A 23,771-nucleotide genomic window follows, 5' to 3' on the forward strand; every position below is an offset into this window, starting at 1 on the left:
TCCTTGCTGAGCGGCCTTTCAGGTTATGTCGATATAGGACTTGTTTTACTGTGGATATAGATCATTTTGTACCGGTTTCCTCCAGCATCTTCACAAGGTCCTTTGCTGTTGTTCCGGGACTGAGTTGCACTTTTTGCACCAAAGTATGTTAATCTCTAGGAGACAGAATGCGTCTCCTTCCTGAGCGGTATGATGGCTACGTGGTCCCATGGCGTTTATACTTGCGTACTATTGTTTGTACAGATGAACATGGTACCTTCAGGCATTTGAAAATTGCTCCCAAGGATGAAACAGACTTGTGGAGGTCTACACATTTTTTTCTGAGGTCTTGGCTGATTTCTTTTGATTTTCCCATGATGTCAAGCAAAGAGGCACTGAGTTTGAAGGTAGGCCTTGAAATACATCCACAGGTACACCTCCAATTGACTCAATTTATGACAATTAGCCTATCAGAAGCCTCTAAAGCCACGACATTTTCTGGAACTTTCCAAGCTGTTTAAAGGCACAGTCGACTTGTGTGTGTGTGTGTGTAAACTTCTGACCCACTGGAATTGTGATACAGTGAATTATAAGTGAAATAATCTGTATGTAAACAATCATTGGAAAAATTACTTGTGTCATGCACAAAGTAGATGTCCTAACCGACTTGCCAAACTATAGTTTGTTAACAAGAAATTTGTGGAGTGGTTGAAAAATGAGTTTTAATGACTCCAACATAAGTGTATGCAAACTTCCGACTTCAACTGTATATCTTTGCATAATTTAAACATTCCCAGCTTAGGGTTTTGGATCAATTTTTGTTTGTCACTTTCAGCTAAATCTCCTATGTAGACACTGGAGGCACCTATTGTATTTTTCAACTCAAAAACAACCTATATTTCAAAAGGGGCCTCTAATTAATATCATATAATTGTGCCGGATCCATGCAAATAGGTCCCAGCGAGCAGTCCCAAATCGAATGGTGCCAGAATGCATTCCATCTAATTTCATCACAAATTAAGCACTGGTTAATGCCCTATTGCATATATGAACCTATGAACTGTCAGTCTATGAAAAGTTTTATTTGTGAATCTATGTTGCTTGGTGCTTACAGTAGCTTCTGTTTTCTGAAGAATGTTGTATCACATGCAGGTTTCCTCTTATCATCACAATAGTGGGGGCCTGAGGGATGCGTGAGGGTCCTGAAGCTACAGACCTTTCTAAATCCACAGGGGTCCTCAGCAGCTAACACCACCATGTGGATTTTTACATTTACATCATTTAGCAGACACTCTTATCCAGAGAAATTACGATTAATTGCCTTGCTCAAGGGCACATCGGTAGATTGTCAAATAGTCAGCTCGCGGACTCGAACCAGTGACCTTTACATTTACTGGCCCAACACTCTTAACCTTTAGGCTACCTGCCACCACATGCAGGGCTTAGAGGAGCAACACCCACTCAACCAGATGAGAAACTATTCTTGAGTAAAAATGTACTCTGCCATATGCTGAAGAGGAGGAAGGATACAAAGAAAGATAACAGAATGAATATGGTTGGAACAATATTATCTACATCACAACAGCAATAATTCCATTCATGCAACAATATTGTAGATTAAAGAAGCTATATGTAATATGTTTGCATTAACATTTTCAGTCCTGAATGTCCTTAATATACAGTATCTACAGTAATAGTGGAATGATAGTGTTTCACAATATTTCTTTCCCCAACATTTTTTGGGGCCCACACAAAATTGCATTCTAATGGTGTTGCCATCTTATTGGTCAACTAAAGACTCTTATTGTCAAATTGACTGGGGCCAGCTAATCTCTTTGTCAAATTGACTGGGGCCAGCTGATCTCTTTGTCAAATTGACTGGGGCCAGCTAATCTCTTTGGCAAATTGACTGGGGCCAGCTAATCTCTTTGGCAAATTGACTGGGGCCAGCTTATCTCTTTGGCAAATTGACTGGGGCCAGCTAATCTCTTGTCGTCAATTCAATAACAGACCAGTAAATTTGAAAACAAGAGATGGTTTGTTATTGAATTGTTATATGTAGTACCTTTTATGTTGTGGCACCCATCTAAATAATTGGCTTCTACCGCATGAAGTCTTCAAGAATTAGTAGCATTTTAACAAGGTTAAAATTATTATAATTTGATGGCTTTTGTGATAAGCTGATAACAATTTCTAGTCATGCTCTAGATACCTAACAAATTTACAACAATCCTATCAACATTCTGTGACTGGAGGATGGTCATATTTCATAGAAGATGGCTTGTTAACGTGAGACTCCTATGTTAATTGGGCGCCATACGAGGATACTTTTTTACAAGCTATTTCAAGTACTCTGCAATAACTGCACTGTTTACCCAATTTAACACAAACAGTTCAGTGGTCACCAACCTTTTTTGAATAAAGACCATTTTCGGAGTCAAAATGCAAGGCGAGATCTAACGCTCAGATTATTTAACATGACTTAAAAAATGAATGTGTTTGCAAAATGAATTTAATAAAAACTGTTCTGTAGGAATGAGGTTTGTGCACTAGGCCTAATACATTATCACAGCATATTTGCGATTTGCCTGGCCTGCCAATGTTGTTCTTCTCAGACCATATTATATTTCAAAACTCGAGCTATGATGACAAAATAGATGAGTTGTATTACTTGAGGCACAGCTGAGGATAAATAAAAAATAATTTGCTTTTGTATTTTACTGGACTGCATGCATCTTATGGTCTTATGGGGAGAGCAGTAGAGGGTCCGTCTCTCACGGTCCCTGCTCTCTCCTTTCCTCCACTGAGACTGACCAGAAAGAGGGGACACGTCGCACTGCATTATTTCTGCCTCATGCACATATTCATGTTGTTGTTTCTATGACCAGAGAAAGTGAATTGTTCCTATTAAAATAGACACAATGAACCGTTAGTCTTGCATTGTTGTTATTATTATCGATAGACTTGGCTAGTAATTGATTGCAGCTGTAGTGCTGGTTGTAGTGCGAGTGGAGGTAGAGAGAAGCGTCTTTTAGGGTTTGTAAAAGTGTTGAATAAAAACAGTCTGGACAGTACTGAAAAAAAACTTTAAATCTTCTTAGGGCCTGGTGGCCGGCTAGCGGGACAACTTCCGGTGAAACTGGAGGGCATGCAATTCAAATAAATAATCATTATGGATTTTAAACATTTAAATGTCTTATATCGGCTGAAAGCTTAAATTCTTGTTAATCTAACGGCACTGTCTGATGTACAGTAGCTATTACAGCGAAACCATGCCATGTGATTGTTTGAGGACGGTGCCTCAAAATATTTTTCCACAGGCACAGGATTCATACATTCACATTTAACGATTAAATATTCACGTTTTGAAAATATTCCTCTGATTTGTCATCCAAAGGGTCCCAGCTATAACATGTAGTGTCGTTTTATGATATAAAATCCTTCTTTATATCCCAAAAAGTCTGTTTAGTTGGCACCATCGATTTGAGTAAACCACTCGTTCAACTTTCAGAGAAATTCATCTGAAAATCTACCCTTAAACTTTGTTTCAACAAGTCAAAATACATGTCTATTTACTACTCAGATAACCTCAAATTTAATCAAGCTATAATATTTATTTCAGAAAGAAGTATGTTCAATAGGAAACTGATTTTAGCAGGTGCGTAATGTCTTCATGCTCCGCGCAAACATGAATTTCCAAGACTGTGTCCCTTTACTAAAACTGATATTTCTTATTCATTTTTGAAGTTACAAGCCTGAAACCTTGGCCATAGACTGCTGACACCCTGTGGAAGCCATATGAATTGGTTTTTCTATTGGATTTTCTCCTACCATTTCTATTGTATTATATTCTCCTACATTATTTTAACATTCAAAGTGTTTTCTTTCCAATGGCACCAATTATATGCATATCCTGGTTTCAGGGCCTGAGCAACAGGCAGTTTACTTTGGGCACGTCATTCAGACAGGAAGTGGAGAAAAAAGGGGTCTAGCTCTGAGAAATTTTAACATAAACTCGAATTAAAACAGCATCTTTGCTGTCTTTGTCTCTCTCTGGTCATGGTTTCAAAAGTTATGACATATCACATAGGCTAGTATCAACTTGGCTGTGGGTGGGGTCGTGGAAGCTGCAGGAGTGGTGATTTGAGCAATTCGATTGGCAAACTGTTTTAGCTGATTTAGTTCTCCAGGTAGGTGGAGTTTGTACCTGAAGACAATGATTCTCAAACCTCTTGAATAGGTGAGCAAGTTCAGAGCTACAACAAAATTGTGAAATGTCTGTGGGTCCCATAGGAGAGGATCGAAAACCACTGCCTTAAGACAAATCAAATGGTTCCAAATGGGAGCACTTTGGCTACCTGGCGCACAGGGCAGCTGAATCAAGTACACTGAATAAATAGGAGTGCAAGGCTTTGTCGTTGGATTTCTACAGACATTTTTGTAGATCGTCTAGGAATGCCTAAACGATCGACCGGTTGGTGACCACTGGTTTATTTGATGCTTATTTATTGTCCAATCCTGATCTTTAATTATCCTTAAAATGATGGCTCCAATCAGGCGGTTTGTTCAAACTCAACATTTGAGGAGAATTTCAAAGCACTAGGAGACCTTGAAAATAAATGATCCTTCTCAACAAAGAACATATTCCCTTTCTCTTGGAGATAGATGAAAGTGAAGTGTGATGGAGATGTTCTGGGGAAGAAATTCCCTTGTAGGCAGGATCTCACATTTAAAAGGACATGAAGACGGTGCTTAGAATTCACATATAAAATCTATTTTTAAGATCAGTTGTAGGATCATCCTTTATTACTCGCATTCATTTTCTGATGAATTATGTCTAATTTGAAGCCCTCCAAAAATCCTAATAAATATTAATGTATACTTCCTAAATGTACATAATTAATGAATATGTATGCAGATAGTGTCTTGGGTGTATGAAATGGTAATGCATTGTGTCATTTTGCTCATATTATAGTCATTTTGTTCTTCAGATCCAAAATAAAATTTGAAGGACTGGAAATTACTATTTATATAAAGGCATCTTATTAAATGTCCCATCATAGCCTAATATACTGCATGTGATTGGCTCATTGTCTTCCATCATACCTGCTAAGTGTTACCCCATCTCATAGGTCGTGCTCATTGCACCTATCCAATAATATCAACTAACAATACCAGATCACTTGAGACAATTAGTGTGAAACAATCTTTTATGACAGGGAACCACAGGTGTTTTTCTTGCCAACAAGGGTCCTGTAGAGATGGTTAAAGGCTGGCATATGAGCAACACTAATTCAAATCAGATGACCTTTTTAATGATTGAATGAATTAGGTGTGTGCTTTAAGCCTATTTCAATTTGATTGTGGATCCTTTGGAACAAGGGTGTCAAACATACCGCCCGCTCAATCCGTACCGCAGGTAGTTGGAGTATTTTTTTGGGTGGGGAGCGAGTTGTTTATCACCATTTTTAAATAAAAAAAATACTGAAATATTTAGATATGTATATTATGATTATGGTGAATTTGAGGAACTGCTGAAATGTATGATATGTGGAGAATTGGTTGACTGGGATTGTAAACCTATACACTGAATAATTTATCTTGAAGAATCGGTTTATTTTCTTGACCCCCAAAACATCGCGTGGAATAGCGTTGCCAAGTTAAAGATGCTGAGAAATTTCCCCACTGCTTGTTTTGGCAAAAATGAGTGAAATGACTTTCACTTCTTGGAGAGCTCTGAGCCACAAACTCTGTGCAATTAAGCCAGGAAGCCCCACCTCTCGCTGTCTATATCTTTCCTTCTCCCTCTCTCTCTCTCATGAGGAGGAGCTGTATTAAAAAGCCTCCAACTGCAGCTGTCAGAAGCTTAGTTCTGGTTCCGATAAAGCTCTGCATTATTGAGGGGCCCAGCATCCACTCTAGACATAACATAAACCACTCTGAGCTGAATCTGAATCCAAGTGACACCCAGAAGCGATCTGGCACAGGACCCACAATTGAGGAGCTGCATAAACAGTGTATGCACTTGGATTTCTTGAGTTAGCAGAAAGAAAATGGATGGAGTTGTAACATTTGAAGCAAGCTAACTTGATATTACTTAACATTTGCATAATTGTTTGGAGCACCTAAATAGTTTTCATACATTATGTGTATTGAAGGATTTGGATTTCTAAGTCAATATATTCTTCAGCTATCGTTGATGAAACACTACATAATGGCCACATTGCTTTGTTATAATGGGGCAACCAATACAACTCCTAAAACTGTTCCTTCGTAAACATACTTTCCCCAAGCTGTAATTAAGCCAACTCATCACAAACACAGGGGACAGCTTTCTTCGGTGCTGACACCTTGAAGCAGGCTGAGAGATTATCGCACCAAAACGAGCCCCTTAATTGCATGGCTGCCATTCTGTCGAGGTTTGTTTGTTGCCCCTGTCCTTTGGGTCTGGCTGCTGGCAGCAAGAACAATGTGCTCCAGCCATCACCTCGTCCCTCTCTCAGCCCGTAACCTTCCTTCTTTTTACCTCCCCAACTCAAGGACAAGCTAGAGAGAAGCAGTTGGCAGTGTTGAACCTTCTTGAGGGCCATGTCTGTGGAGTTGTGCTATCATGACACAAGGCGAGACCCAGATGCAGAGACAGGTGGTTGTTTAATAATTCAAATGGAGTAGCCAAGAGAAGTCGTGGATGGGCAAAAGGTCAAAACCAGATCAGAGTTCAGAAGGTACAGAGTAGCAGAAAGGCTCGTGGTCAAGGCAGGCAGAATGGTCAGGCAGGCAGGTACAGAGTCCAGAACAGGCAAGAGTCAAAACTGGGAGGACTAGAAAAAAAAAGAATAGCAAAGGCAGGAGTACGGGAAAACCACTGGTTGGCTTGGAACATACAAGACGAACTGGCACAGAGAGACAGGAAACACAGGGATAAATACACTGGCACAGAGAGACAGGAAACACAGGGATAAATACACTAGGGAAAACAAGCGACACCTGGAGGGGGTGGAGACAATAACGAGGACAGGTGAAACAGATCAGGGTGTGACATGTGCAGCGAGAGGAGACCACCTCATGAGGCCTAACCGTAGGCTTACAGTCAGCATGTACAGATGGAACTGGATCAAAAGACAGAATGGAATATCTTCATATATTCATATTGCCTATTGCACCTCAGTATTACATTTCTGAATGTTTCCGAAGAAAATACTGGAACTATCTTATGATGTGAGCCTTTTGACAACTTGGGTAATATTTTCTACTTCTAAATCACACAAACGCAGTGCCCAAAGTAAAAATAGCATTTTAAATTGACAGGACATGACAATTCCAAAATTAGTCGGCCTTGCTGAAAAGGCACTAGAGAGGGCAGAGCATTCCAGATTTATTCAGAACTTGCATGAGGCCTATGGTGTCGTTTGTTATAATGCTTATCTGGGCTCGACTGTCCTAGACATCAGATATGGGAGGATGTTTTTTGAGAGTCTTATCAGGTGTTCATGTCAGAAAAAAAATCTGGTTGTCTTCTCGAATCACTTAGGTAAATCTAAACTGATGCATTGTAACTTTCGAAGGACACGAAGCATGCAGAAGGACGCTTAAATCGAAGAAAAGGAAATACGAGTGTCCCCTCTTGCAAAAGATTCCTAGAAGAGCTGCTATACTGGCCACATACAGTACAACATGAATGTGAACGATTTGGAGTGGACGTAATTTCACACCCAAAACACACATGTTCGTTGACAACTCTGATAACGAATAACCCCAGCACAGACCCACTAATCATGTGCGCACACTCTCCCTCTGCTTCCAGATGCAGAGTTTCCCTACAGTTAGAATTTACCTAATCCATGCGCATAAGCAGATTTAATTGATGTCTCATTGCAGGCGGCTGTGTGTGCAGCCATTAGAAATATTGCATTTATCACACCACTGCCTGGGCATATCCCTCCATTATGTTTCACACATTGGGAAAAAATATACAGTGAGTGGACATGTGATATGCGCCACATTTGATTCATAGGCATGAGGTTATAATAGAAACCTTTTAACAGGACTAAAAACAGTGAGTCATTGGCCTTTAGAGCTAATAAAATATAACCATCAAAGCTTCCAGGGTTGTTTGCTAGCATCTTGTCAGATGCATCCTGCTTAGCATCCTGCTAGCAACTTGTCAGAATGAGTGGATTGGAATCCACTGATCCATCGACAAGACTGTTGGCAATACAACACTGTATCACAATTATTTAATTGGATAGCGCACTTGGATAGTTTCAGACTATCAGAGACTGTAAAACGGGGAAATCATCCGTACAAGCGGGAAGGACTTAACCGATTGTCCTCGAGGCCATCTGACAGGGTTTTAGGCTCCATGCCAACAATGTCATAATAGTTGGTTCTCAGCTGACTATACAGTGTACAAAGCTGTAAGATATTACAGTGGTACCTATAGCAGAGTATGAATGAAATGTGTTGTATTATGAAGGTGTGTCACATTTATTATTTAATCACTGTTAATCAAAACTTCACTCCTCTCTTACGATGTGGGAACCCTCCCTAATTAAATACAGTATACAGAAACACATTTCAAAATGCTTTGCTTTATCATGTTCCCCATGCAGTTTCTATGAAATGGATTGCATATTGCATCTGCCTCCCACTCTGATTTACACCTAGTTCCTGATCCTGTCTGTAGAGAGAGGGAAAGTATGTTAACCTTTGACCTATGGTGTCTCCCCGCTTCAAACGTGTCAAACGTTCACATAATTTCAATGTAAATCCATATACTGTAGGACTATGAGATACCCTGGGACTCCTATTACCCGCCCATGGTAGCGTACCTCAATGAAACGCAGGAAAATATTTAAATATGCTTCCCCTCGTGGTTTCTCCTCAAGCAGTTGCTTTTAAATGGATTGCACACTTGCATCTGCCTCTGGTTTTGAATAACACACAGTAGTTTGCCGTGGCTCTGGAGAGGTAAACGCTTAACATTTGACACATGGTACCTACCCCCCACTCAGAAGTGTCAAGCATTTTACATAATTAAATTATAAATCATACCCATCCCTGGAAAAGGAGAAGGCAATTGATAGATCCTCTTGACCTAGTGCAATTGCTCCAGTGCCGTTTACTGCAGCAAATCAAAAGAGTGAGTCGTAATGTGCTCGAAGGTCTCTTTTAATCAGGAGGCGCGATCAATGAACATCTGCGCTTGGCTTGATAATGTTTAATAAAGGCCTGAAAGAAAGTCACAAGGAGAGCTTTAAGACCTGTAAGAAGATCAAGGGTGAAACAAAACTCTACGATGATAATCTCTATCTAGCGGTAGCTGATGATGTCAAGTTTATTTGTTTGAAGTCAAGAGAAAAACTATAACCCCCAAAAATGCTTAGAGCCCAAACTGAGCTCAGCCCTTTACAGCAGGTGAACACTGTTCAGTTGTTATGATGGCCACTGTTCAGCTGAGCGAGGCTAACACTGAGGTAGAGAGAGAGAGAGCATCCGCTGTATGTTATCGGAGGGATCATTTGCATGTTTGTCAATGCCCAAAGCTACTGTATCTTCATTACCCATGCCAGGTTGAAATCAAAACACAAGCTTGGCTGTTTGCCATTTTGGACATGTTTGCTCACAGTGCAGAGTGCCTATAACATCTGAGAAAAGGCTACGAAATATATTAGCCTACAGAATAAAATGGCATAGAGAATGGACAGGAGAATGACGTGAAATCCAAGTATTTTAGCATTATGTAATGTAGATGCAACTGCAGCTCCTTTCCTATGATGACCATCTTATTTGACCCGGTTGTCTTTTATACTGTAGATCAGATTATTCAAAACAAATCCTATTAGAAATTTCTCCTGTTGAGAAATAAAAACCAGACATTCAATCTCCTAGACATGCCAAAAACCACTCCCAGAAACGTAAAACATTCTCACTGAATTGTATTTATGAGTTCATTTTTATCGCCCTATTTCTTCAGCTGGAAAAGGTTGAGATCCAACACCGGAGACATGAAAACATGACGGCTTTGTTCACCTCTCCACAACCACCATCGAGAGCTTCAGCCTCCCACACATACATCTTAGAAGTCCCCATCTCCGCTTGTAGTCCGTATTATAATGCTGATCACACACACACTTTGTGAAAGCACAAGCTTTAAGCATTGCAGAGACAGGAGGAACAGAAGATGCCTCGTACTCTTCCCTCTTATGTTGCCAACTTTAGTAATAGTAGGGCTTTAAACTAAACAAATGGGAGAGGCAGAGGAGAGCTTTCATGTGTATTCCCTTTGTTTGGCGTAATGCGTTTCTCCCCCACATTGCCTCAATTACTAGAGGTTGTTCTGTGCTAAATGCAGTACAAACCACACTGGGTGGTATCTGTCTCTATTAATACACAAAATGTAATTTTCTTATTGAAATCCAGGAAGTAGATTCATGTGTGCCCTTGAGTCGGGACCCGGGACTTCCGAGGGGGCGTGGTTGAAGGATGTAAACAATCATTTTCTGTTCTCACTCCCTCACATTATTTGCTGCCCTCGTTAAATGTAATTAGTGTAAAGAATGTCAGATCGAGAACGAAGAGGAAATTGGGGACCTGACCTATTTTCAGAATGGTACTGTTGTGCCATATCGGTTTGAGCCGGAGTATACTGAGAATGAGTTGTTCAGTTTGCGGGCTGACCTAGAGAAAAGAGAAGAGACAGGAGCGAGCAGATGTCGAGGAAACAAAGGCTCTTACCAGAATGGAGATGCCTACCTCAACCAACAGACAGTGAATGTGGGGGCTGTTTTGTTAGACTTCAATGCAACTTTTGACATTATCGATCGTAGTCTGTTGCTGGATAAACGTACGTGTTATGGCTGTACACCCCCTGCTTTATTGTGGATAAATAGTTACTTGTCTAACAGAACAGAGGGTGTTATATTAATGGAAGCCTCTCCACAAAAATCAGGTAGAATCAGGAATTCCCCAGGGCAGCTGTCTAGACCGCTTACTTTCAATCTTTACTAACGACATGAGTAGAGCCAGTGTGTCTATGTATGCGGATAACTCAACACTATACACGTCAGCTACCACAGCGACTGAAATGACTGCAACATTTATTTTTACATTTATTTAACTAGGCAACTCTGTTAAGAACAAGAGATTGACTTCATCACTACTTATATTTATGAGAGTTATTGACATGCTGAGTGCACTGAGCTGCATTCTCAGCCCTCTCCTGTACTCCCTGTTCACCCAGGACTGCGTGGCCATGCACGCCTCCAACTCAATCATCAAGTTTGCAGACAACACTACAGAGGTAGGCTTGATTACCAACAACAACGAGACGGCCTACAGGGAGGAGGTGAGGACCCTCGGAGTGTGGTGTCAGGAAAATAACCTCACACTCAATGTCAACAAAACAAAAGGAGATGATTGTATACTTCAGGAAACAGCAGAGGGAGCAGCCCCCTATCGACATTGACGGGACAGTAGAGGAGAGGGTGGAAAGTTAAGTTCCTCGGCGTACACATCACGGACAAACTGAAATGGTCCACCCACACAGACAGCGTGGTGAAGAAGGCGCAGCAGCGCCTCTTCAACCTCAGGAGGCTGAAGAAATTTGGCTTGTCACCAAAAACACTCAAACTTTTACAAATGCACAATCGAAAGCATCCTGTCGGGCTGTATCACCACCTGGTATGACAGCTGCTCCACCCATAACCGTAAGGCTCTCCAGAGGCTAGTGAGGTCTGCACAACGCATCACTGGGTGCAAACTACCTGCCCTCCAGGACACCTACACCACCCGATGTCACAGGAAGGCCAAAAATATCATCAAGGACAACAACCACCCGAGCCACTGCCTGTTCACCGAGAGAGACCGAAAAACAGCTTCTATCTCAAGGCCATCAGACTATTAAACAGCCACCATTAACATTGAGTTGAAAGATTTATATTATCAATTTATCACTAGCCACTTTCTATAATGTTTTCATACCCTACATTAATCTTCTCATATGTATATACTGTACTCTATCCTATCTACTGCATCTTGCCTATGCCGTTCTGTAAAATCACTCATTTATATTTTTTTATGTACATATTCGTATTCATTCCTTTACACTTGTGTATATAAGGTAGTTGTTGTGAAATTGTTAGGTTATATTACTTGTTAGATATTACTGCATGGTCGGAACTAGAAGCACAAGCATTTCGCTACACTTGCATTAACATCTGCTAACCATGTGTATGTGACAAATAAAGATCTTTGTGGGCTATACTCGGCCTTGTCTCAGGATGGTAAGTTGGTGGTTGAAGATATCCCTCTAGTGATGTGGGGGCTGTGATTTGGCAAAGTGGGTGGGGTTATATCCTGCCTGTTATATCCTGGCCCGGGGCCACAGTCCTGTCTCAGCCGCCAGTATTTATGCTGCAGTAGTTTATGTGTCGGGGGGGCTAGGGTCAGTCTGTTATATCTGGAGTAGTTCTCCCGTCTTATCCGGTGTGAATTTAAGTATGCTCTCTCTAATTCTCTCTTTCGGAGGACCTGAGCCCTAGGACCATGCCTCAGGACTACCTGGCATGATGACTTCTTGCTGTCCCCAGTCCACCTGGCCGTGCTGCTGCTCCAGTTTCAACTGTTCTGCCTGCGGCTATGGAACCCTGACATGTTCACCGGACATGCTAAATGTCCCAGAACTGCTGTTTTCACCCCTCATAGCCTGGTTCCTCTCTAGGTTTCTGCCTAGGTTTTGGCCTTTCTGGGGAGTTTTTCCTAGCCACCGTGCTTCTACACCTGCATTGTACAGCACTTTGAGATATCAGCTGATGTAAGAAGGGCTATATAAATAAATTGGATTTAGATTTTTTTTTTTACCAATGGAGTTCTTAACAGCCTGCTGGACCAGTCCGGTTCTAGACAGTCTGCTGGACCAGTCCGGTTCTAGACAGTCTGCTGGACCAATCGGGTTCTAAAGTTGAATGTCTTCTGTTCAGACACTCTTCTCTACCCAGTCCTCTGCCTGTGTGAAATATTATACATGGCTTCTGGATCTGCTGAAAGATGTGTAACAGAATAACAAAAAAATATAAATGAGTCCTAATTAGTCTTTCCTTGCATTCTCCTGAATTTTTTGGGGAGGCATGAATGGAGGAACATTGGGCTCCCTCTTTGAAAAGGGTATGAAAAGGTTACAAAGAAGATGTGAGACACCGAACAAAGAAAAATCACAGACAGTATAGTTCATAGTCCTATCCTCATGTCTGTTCCACCATCCCTGTCCTTCTTCCGTTCCCTTCTAGGCAGGTAGAAACAGAAAGAGTGTTGGTTGGTATAAAACAGAGACTAGACATTACATGTCAATTCAGGGCATGAGCTGATATTCTAAATGTTTTTAATTTAAATTATATAAAAGGGTGGGCTAGTTTGTTGTCATTACAACTCATGCACCAGCTAGGACCAGAATCATATATCTATTGTATCTATATGGCCCTGGCTAGGCATGATTACAAAGCTCCATTGTGGTCAGGAAAAGAGTGGAAATGTGTAGAGTATTTGTATCTGACCGGAACATTATTGTACTTCACTTTAGCCAACGTAACTCAGCTACTCGACTACTAACTGCTAGCTACCATCTCTTTGTATACTTCCTTTTGTTCTGATTTCCTTTCTTGAAGACCAATAGTAAGACAAAAATATATATTTAAAAAAAAAGACCAATAGTAAGATGCTAATTCGTCACGCTTCCTGTAATTATTTATCTTAAAACCACAAAGAGGCCTTTGCGCTAGCACGAAGTAGGTCTTTGTTATTTACACCGTTTAGATTTAACAACACATGTTTTGTCAATTCAATGCCGACACCAATTGTTGTTTATGTAACAATAAATACACCTTATTTAATGAATTTGAGGTAATTTCGGAAATTCTGCTTTTTGATATAAAAATACAAAAATCGAAATACTCAAACAATGGACCTAAAAACGGTCTGGGGTACTGACAAAGAGACGGGCAAGTGTTATAAAAGGGCACATAAGAGGATCAGCCTATAATGTGAACGTCTAGCAACCCAAAGGTTGCGAGTTCGAACTTTAACATTTTAATTAATTAGCAACTTTTCAAGTATTTACTACTTTTTTAGCTACTTTTCAACTACTTGGCATGTTTGCTAACCTTTCTCCTCACCCTAACTATTTTAGCTAACCCTAATGTAACCCTTTAAACTAACTCCTAAATTTAACCCAAATCTTTACTCTAATCCCTAGTTTAGCTAGCGCTAGCCTTCTAGCTAACGTTAGCCACCTAGCCATCTTGCTAGAATTTGTAACACATCAAACGTTTTGCAAATTCGTGGCATATAGTACATTATGCTAATTAGTAACATATATTAATTGTCATCCCGAACATATCACATGAGATGGGCATCCACAAATGAATACATACAATACGAAACATAACATTTCATACTAAATGGGTGTCTCTGATTTACATATAGAATAATAAAAAAATGCTCAGAGACCAGGTTGCAGCAAAAATTTCATAACATGTTTTGCAAATTTGCAAAATACTGTGCATTTTGCAAATTCGTAACATATAATACAAATTGGAATTCTTAACATATCATACGAAATGGGTGATTGACATCCACAAATGAATACATACCATACAAAACTTAACCCGAACGTAACCCAATGGTTGCGAGTTCAAATCTTATCGCGGACAACTTTAGCATTTTAGCAACTTTCTGACTACATTTAGTTACTTTGCAACAACTAAGCATGTTAGCTAACCATTCCCCTAACCCTAACATTAACATTAACCCTTTAACCAAACTCCTAAATTTAACCCAAATCTTAACCCTAACTCCTAAACCCCCAGCTAGCTAATGTTAGGCACCAAGCTAGAATTCGTAATATGTCATTCGTTTAGCAAATTCGTAACATAGTACATTTTGCGAATTCGTAACTTATGATATGAATTGTAATTCGTAACATATCATAATATTAATTTGTTCTTAACTTACTTGCCTAGTTAAATAAATGTAAATAAATAAGAAATGGGTGATGGACAGCCACAAATTAATACACACCTTAGGAAACGTAACATTTCATACTAAATAGAGTGCCTCGATATATTATAGTGGCTTGCGAAAGCAAGGCATTTCTTGGCATTTTTCCTATTTTGTTGCCTTACAACCTGGAATTAAAGTAGATTTTTTGGGGGGGTTGTATCATTTGATTTACACAACATGCCTATCACTTTGAAGATGCAAAATATTTTTATTGTGAAACAAACAAGAAATTAAACAAAAAAACAGAAAACTTAAGCATGCATAACTATTCACCCCCCCAGAGTCATTACTTTGTAGAGCCACCTTTTGCAGCAATTTCAGCTGCAAGTCTCTTGGGGTATGTATCGATAAGCTTGGCACATCAAGCCACTCTTCAAGGCAAAATTGCTCCAGCTCCTTCAAGTTGAATGGGTTCCGCTGTTGTACAGCAATCTTTAAATCATACCACAGATTCTCAATTGGATTCCAAGACCTTTAAAATGTTTCCCCTTAAACCACTTGAGTGTTGCTTTAGCAGTATGCTTAGGGTCATTGTCCTACTGGAAGGTGAACCTCCGTCCCAGTCTCAAATCTCTGGAAGACTGAAACAGGTTTTCCTCAAAAATGTCCCTGTATTTAGCGTTATCCATCATTCCTTCAATTCTGACGTGTTTCCCAGTCCCTGCCGATGAAAAACATCCCCACAGCATGATGCTGCCACCACCATGCTTCACTGTGGATAGTGTTCTCAGGGTTATGAGAGGTGTTGGGTTTATTCCAGACATGGCGTTTTCCTTGATGGCCAAAAAACAAAATTTTAGTCTCATCTGACCAGAGTAGTTTCTTCTGTATGTTTGGGGAGTCTCCCACATGCCTTTTGGAGAACACCAAATGTGTTTGCTTTTTCTTTTTCTTTAAGCAATGGCTTTTTCTGGCCACTCTTCCATAAAGCCCAGCTCTGTGGAGTGTACGGCTTAAAGTGGTCCTATGGACAGATACTCAAATATCCACTGTAAAGCTTTGCAGCTCCATCAGGGTTATCTTTGGTCTCTTTGTTGCCTTTCTGATTAATGTCCTCCTTGCCTGGTCCAGGAGTTTTGGTGGGCGGCCCTCTCATAGCCGGTTTGTTGTGGTGCCATATTCTTTACATTTTTTAATAATGGATTTAATGGTGTGATGTTCAAAGTTTCAGATATTTTTTTATAACCCAATCCTGATCTGTACTTCTCCACAACTTTGTCCCTGACATGTTTGGAGAACTCCTTGGTCTTCATGGTGCCGCTTGCCTGGTGGTGTAGACTCTGGGGCCTTTCAGAACAGGTATATATACTGAGATCATGTGACAGATCATGTGACACTTAGATTGCACACAGGTGAACTTACTACTTAACTAATTATGTGACTTCTGATGGTAATTGGCTGCACCAGATCTTTAGGGGCTACATAGATAAGGGGGTGAATACACATGCACGCACCACTTTTCAGTGAATTTTTTTGAATTCTTTGAAACAAGTAATGTTTTAAATTTAACTTCCCCAATTTGGACTATTTTGTGTATGTCCATTACATAAAATCCAAATAAAAATCAATTCAAATTACAGGTTGTAATACAACAAAATAGGAAAAACGGCAAGGTTGATGAATACTTTTACAAGGCACTGTATGAAATTCCCTAAGACCAGGTTGGGGGAGAAGAAGTATAGGTCCATTAGTTTGGGACTAAACAGTTCCAGTCAATAAGCCATCGACCCTATAAGAGCATCTGCTAAATGACTCCAATGTATAAAAAAAGTACAAATATTATGGTAATTTCATATTTCACACAAAGCAACATTGCCCATGCCAGAAATCCCCCCCCCCCCCCCCCCCCCCCCTTTGTTTCCCTCCAGAACTACAGCACCAGAGACTGTTTCTATGATGATGGCTTCCTCACCACATCACGCACCGGGAAGAGTTACTTATATGGATTCAGTTACACTGATGGCCAAATAAATCATACAGGCAACCGTTTGAAGTGAGTGGCACATCTGTCTCCCTGGCACTCCATTAAAACACTGATGAGTTCATATTCCTCAGCAGGAGCAATCAGCCTTGTCCGGATGACCACCGAACACACCTCCATTTGGAAGCACTGGAGTGGCACAGTGTGGGTGAAGACCCGGGAAGTGGTATGTGTCGCATGAAGGGAAAGTGAAAACAAAATAAGGTAATATCCCGCTGTGGCCTCTTTCTAGTCATTGGCATCTCCTAGTGCAGAGGAACTCTGATATGACCGTGGAAATGGGGAGTGCCCTGGGCGTAGTATACAACCCTTGTAAAAGAGAGATACAGGAGCATATTTTACAGCAACTCGAGGGAGGTAGAAAGAAAACAGGTTCTTCACCTAGGGCAAACTTTCACATATTGGGTTATAGTACTAAGCAGTAGGATTTAATGGATGCTCAAGGGACGTACTGGATTGCCCACCTGTGTAAAAACATGTTGCAGAGCCATGTAGCATATGTATAGTATATAATGTGTATACAGTGCCTTCGGAAAGTATTCAGACCACTTGACTTTTTCCAAATGTTGTTACGTTACAGCCCTATTCTAATTATTTTATTTTTTTATCCTCAGCAATCTATACACAATACCTCATAATGACAAAGCGAAAACAGGATTTTTAAATTTTGGGATAATTTATTGAAAATAAAAAATATAAATACCTTATTTACATAAGTATTCAGACCTTTTGCTATGAGACTCAACATTTTGCTCAGGTGCATCCTGTTTCCATTGATCATCGTTGAGGTGTTTCTACAACTTGATTGCAGTCCTGTTATGATAAATGAATTTGATTGGACATGATTTGGAAAGACACACACCTGTCTATATAAGGTTCCACAGTTGACAGTGCATGTCTGAGCAAAAACCAAGCCATGTGGTCAAAGGAATTGTCTGTAGCGCTCCGAGACAGGATTGTGTTGAGGCACAGATCTAGAGAAGGGTACCAAAAAATATCTGCAGCATTGAAGGTCCCCATCACAGTTAAATGGAAGAAGTTTGGAACCACTAAGACTCTTCCTAGAGCTGGCCGCCCGGCCAATCTGAGCAATCGGGGGAAAAGGGCCTAGGTTATTCTGACAGAGCTCTAGAGTTCATTTGTGAAGATGGGAGAACCTTCCAGAAAGAAAACCATCTCTGCAGCTCTCCATCATTCAGGTGTTTATGGTAGAGTGGCTGGACAGAATCCACTCAACAATAAAAGGCACATGACAGCCCGATTGAAGTTAACAAAAGGCACCTTCAGACAATCAGACATTGAGAAACAAGATTCTCTGATCTGATGGAACCAATATTATTTTGCCTGAATGCCAAGAGAGGAAAGAAACCTGGCACCATCCCTACAGTGAAGCATGGTGGTGCTGTGGGGATGTTTTTCAGCGGCATGGAGACAAGTCAGGATCGAGGGAAAGATGAACGGAGCAAAGTACAGAGAGATCCTTGAAAACCTGCTCCAGAGTGCTCAGGACCTCGGACTGGGGCGAAGGTTCACCTTCCAACAGGACAACGACCCTAAGCACACAGCCAAGACAATGCAGGAGTGGCTTCGGGACAAGTCTCTGAATGTCCTTGAGTGACCCAGCCAGAGCCCGGACTTGAACCCAGATCGAACATCTCTGGAGAGACCTGAAAATACCTGTGCAGCAACACTCCCCCTCCAACCTGACAGAGCTTGAGAGGATTTGCAGAGAAGAATGGGAGAAACTCCCCAAATACAGGTGTGCCAAGCTTGTAGCATCATACCCAAGAAGACTCAAGCCTGTAATCACTTCCAAAGGTACTTCAACAAAGTATTGAGTAAAGGGTCTGAATACTTATGTAAATGTGATATTTCAGTTTATTTTTTTACAAATTAGCAAAAAATAATAATAATTTAATAAATTTCAGAATAAGGCTGTAATGTAACAAAATGTGGAAAAAGTCAAGGGGTCCGAATATTTTCCGAAGGCACTGTATACATACAGTACCAATGAAAAGTTCGGACACACCTACTCTTTCAAGGGGTTTTCTTTATTTTTACTATTTTCTACATTGTAGAAAAACAGTGAAGACAAACTATGAAATAACACATATGGGATCATGTAGTAACAAAAAAGTATTAAACAAATCAAAATATATTTTAAATTTGGAATCTTGTAAGTAAACACAAAAAAAGAAAGACGTACCAAGCAGACAATGGATCCACTACGAGAGATCTACTCACTTACCATGCATTGTGCGAATACCCTCTCATTCACGCAAGATGCCAACAAGCTCCAGCGATACTATCAAGAGCAGTGTGCGGGTTCCTGCTTTTTCTAAATTTGGATTATTCAAAGTAGCCACCCTTTGCCTTGATGACAGCTTTGCACACTCTTGGCATTCTCTCAACCAGCTTCACCTGTACCTAATAAACTGTAAACTGAGTGTATACACTGAGTATTCAAAACATTAAGAACACCTGCTCTTTCCATGACAGAAAGACCAGGTGAAAGCTATGATCCCTTATTGATGTCACTTGTTCAATCCACTTCAAGTTTACATACACTTAGGTTGGAGTCATTAAAAGTCGTTTTTCAACCACTCCACAAATTTCTTGTTAACAAACCATATCTACTTTGTGCATGACACATCATTTTTCCAACAATTGTTTACAGACAGACTATTTCACTTATAATTCACTGTATCACAATTCCAGTGGGTCAGAAGTTGACATACACTAAGTTGACTGTGCCTTTAAACAGCTTGGAAAATTCCAAAAAATGATGTCATGGCTTTAGAAACTTCTGATAGGCTAATTGACATCATTTGAGTCAATTGGAGGTGTACCTGTGGATGTATTTCAAGGCCTACCTTCAAACTCAGTGCCTCTTTGCTTGACATCATGGGAAAATCAAAAGAAATCAGCCAAGACCTCAGAAAAAAACTGTAGACCTCCACAAGTCTGGTTCATCCTTGGGAGAAATTTCCAAATGCCTGAAGGTACCACGCTCTTCTGTACAAACAATAGTACGCAAGTATAAACACCATGGGACCACACAGCCGTCATACCGCTCAGGAAGGATATGCATTCTGTCTTCCAGAGATGAACGTACATTGGTGCGAAAAGTGCAACTCAATCCCAGAACAACAGCAAAGGACCTTGTGAAGATGCTGGAGGAAACAGGTACAATAGTATCTATTTCCTTAGTAAAATGAGTCCTATACCGACCTACCCTGAAAGGTCGCTTAGCAAGGAAGAAGCCACTCCTCCAAAACCGCCACAAAGCCAGACTACGGTTTGCAACCGGACATGGGGACAAAGATCATACTTTTTGGAGAAATGTCCTCTGGTCTGACAAAACAAAAATAGAACTGTTTGGCCATAATGACCATTGTCATGTTTGGAGGAAAAAGGTGGAGGCTTGCAAGCCGAAGAACACCATCCCAACCGTGAAGCACGGGGTGGGAGCATCATGTTGTGAGGGTGCTTTGCTGCACGAGGGACTGGTGCCCTTCACAAAATAGATGGCATCATGAGGAAAGAAAATGATGTGAATATATTGAAGCAACATCTCAAGACATCAGTCAGGATGTTAAAGCTTGGTTGTAAATGGGTCTTCCAAATGGACAATGACTCCAAACGTACTTCCAAAGTTGTGGCAAAATGGCTTAAGGACAACAAAGTCAAGGTATTGGAGTGGCCATCACAAAGGCCTGACCTCAATCCTGTAGAACATTTGTGGGCAGAACTGTAAAAGCGTGTGCGAGCAAGGAGGCCTACAAACTTGACTCAGTTACACCAGCTCTGTCAGGGGGAATGGGCCAAAATTCACCCAACTTATTATGGGAAGCTTGTTGAAGGCTACCCGAAATATTTGACCCAAGATAAACAATTTAAAGGCAATGCTACCAAATACTAATTGAGTATATGTAATCTTCTGACCCACTGGGAATGTGATGAAATAAATACAAGCTGAAATAAATCACTACTATTATTCTGACATTTCACATTCTTAAAATAAAGTGATGATCCTAACTGACCAAAGATGTAATTTTTGCTAGGATTATTTGTCAGGAATTGTGAAAAACTGAGTTTAAATGTATTTGGCTAAGGTGTATGTAATCTTCCGACTTCAACTGTATATACTCTGTATGTATATATATTTAGCAAATGTATTTTTGTTCTACTTTTATTTTATGCACTGCATTACAAATGTAGTAATAATAACAATAATAATAATTATTATTATTAAATTGTTTAACAGTAAAACATTTAATGGATTCCATGTTGCCATCAAGAGTTAAGACAATTGCATTTAGAGTAAGAGAGCAAATTAGAATGTAAATTGCAACATTTGGTGCCTGCAGGGAAAACAGTTTGCTCTGATAAAATTAAATGCATTTAGGCTTTTCCAAGCCACTGATGTTTCAATCCTCTCAAGAGCAAACAGTACATTAGTTAATTAAACAAGTTTGCACGGTTATGCAATCTTCATCAAGTAAATTACTAAATACATTTTAAAAATACGTTTATATATTAGTGTCACAGCTTCAGTGTCTATGATCTTGGATACTTCGCCTCTTCATTGATTTCTCAAAACAAGGGTTGATTTTTTCCCCCTGAAACAATATTAATTATGATATCGTGAAGAACAATATAATAAATCATTCACAACAATGCCCTGATTTCACCTACCATCAGGTGACTTCATGCATGGGCGAAATTGATATACTGTACCTTTCACATTTTGCCTCATCTGGGTTTTTTGCCACACAATTTCTGAGCGGGAGAATGTAGAGAAAATATGAAAGAATGTAGTTTAATTTCCAACGTGGTCTCAGGGCAATTTATTATTCTGTATGTAAATCTGTGACACTCCATTTAGTATGATATGTTCCGTTACATTATGAATTGAATAACAGTTGTACAATATCATACGAATTAGAGGACATATAGTATCATACGCCTTACCCAGTCTTACAATAGCATACGAAATGGAATAAGTCATTTATCATACATCTTGGGGGACGTAAAGTGTTGCACGTCTTTACCTGAGACCAGGTTGCTTGTTGCACTGTAACAAAGGAGAATTACGGAGAGAATTTATGTTGGTGGTTATGGTAACTAATGGCAAAGGTTAGGATAACTAAAATTACAAAGGTGAGGTTAATTTACCAAGCAGGTTAGGTTTAGAATACGGGCTAGGTGAAGTGTTCGATGAAAAGCAGTAATTGTCCCCGACTCGACTCAAACATGCAAACTTTGGTTTTCTAGACTGTTGTGGATTACTTCCACCCATCCTCCCTGACCAACCTTTCTACTTTTGTTCCATGTCTCATGTAACTAGACCATTAGTAGGTTTCATCCGTCTTGGAGGTGCTCAGAAATACAGTAAGTAAAGTATATTTTGTATATTTTACAGGCCAGGCTGTCATTTCAGCTTCACTTGATATTAACTCTGAAAAGTAGGAAACAGGAAACATATTACAGATTGTTGTTTAAAGGTGTCATCTGGGATGTTTTGGAGTCATTTCATGATTTAGTGCAGGTAATACTGTAATAATATGGCCATTTCTAAGATTTATTCTGTCCAACGCAACTTACAGTTACCATATTCAGTATATATCCATAAACCTGGTGTTGCAAGCAGTATGTTGTAACCTACTGAGCTATCGGTTATCGTTCTAAGTAACAAAATTACCTTCTATTGTGTATCTACCATACAGTGGCTTGCGAAAGTATTCACCCCCTTGGCATTTTTCCTATTTGTTGCCTTACAATCTGGAATTAAAATTGATTTTTTTTTGGGGGGGGTAGGGGATTGTATCATTTGATTTACACAACATGCCTACCACTTTGAAGATGCAACATATTTTTTATTGTGAAACAAATAAGTCTCAAATCTCTGGAAGACTGAAACAGGTTAATTTCCCTGTATTTTGCATCATCCATCATTCCTTCAATTCTGACCAGTTTCCCAGTCCTTGCTGATGAAAAATATCCCCACAGCATGATGCTACCACCACTATGCTTCACTGTAGGGATGATATTCTTGGGGTGATGAGAGGTGTTGGGTTTGAGCTAGACATGGCGTTTTCCTTGATGGCCAAAAATCTCAATTTCAGTGTCATCTGACCAGAGTACCTTCTTCCATATGTTTGAGGAGTCTCCCACATGCCTTTTGGCAAACAGCAAACGTGTTTGCTTATTTTTTTACTTTAAGCAATGCCCTTTTCTGGCCACTCTTCTGTAAAGCCCATCTCTGTGGAGTTTACGGCTTAAAGTGGTCTCTGATTAAAGTGGTCTCTGCCTCTCTGATTAATGCCCTCCTTGCCTGGTCCGTGAGTTTTGGTGGGCGGCCCTCTCTTGGCAGGTTTGTTGTGGTGCCATATTCTTTGCATTTTTTAATAATGGATTTAATGGTGCTCTGTGGGATGTTCAAAGTTTCAGATATTTTTTTTATAACCCAACCCTGATCTGTACTTCTCCACAACTTTATCCCTGACCTGTTTTGAGAGATCCTTGGTCTTCATGGTGCCGCTTGCTTGGTGGTGCCCCTTGCTTTGTGGTGTTGCAGACTCTGGGGCCTTTCAGAACCGAACATGTACTGAGATCATGTGACAGATCATGTGACACTTAAATAAAGTCCACCTGTGTGCAATCTTCTGAAGGTAATTGGTTGCACCAGATCTTATTTAGGGTCTTCGTAACAAAGGGTGGTTTCCATTTTTTATTTTTAGAATTTTCTGAAACA

This window comes from Oncorhynchus mykiss, chromosome 25 (genome assembly GCF_057628025.1).
Source record: "Oncorhynchus mykiss isolate SJ-2025 chromosome 25, ASM5762802v1, whole genome shotgun sequence".
In the NCBI taxonomy this organism is placed as follows: Eukaryota; Metazoa; Chordata; class Actinopteri; order Salmoniformes; family Salmonidae; genus Oncorhynchus; species Oncorhynchus mykiss.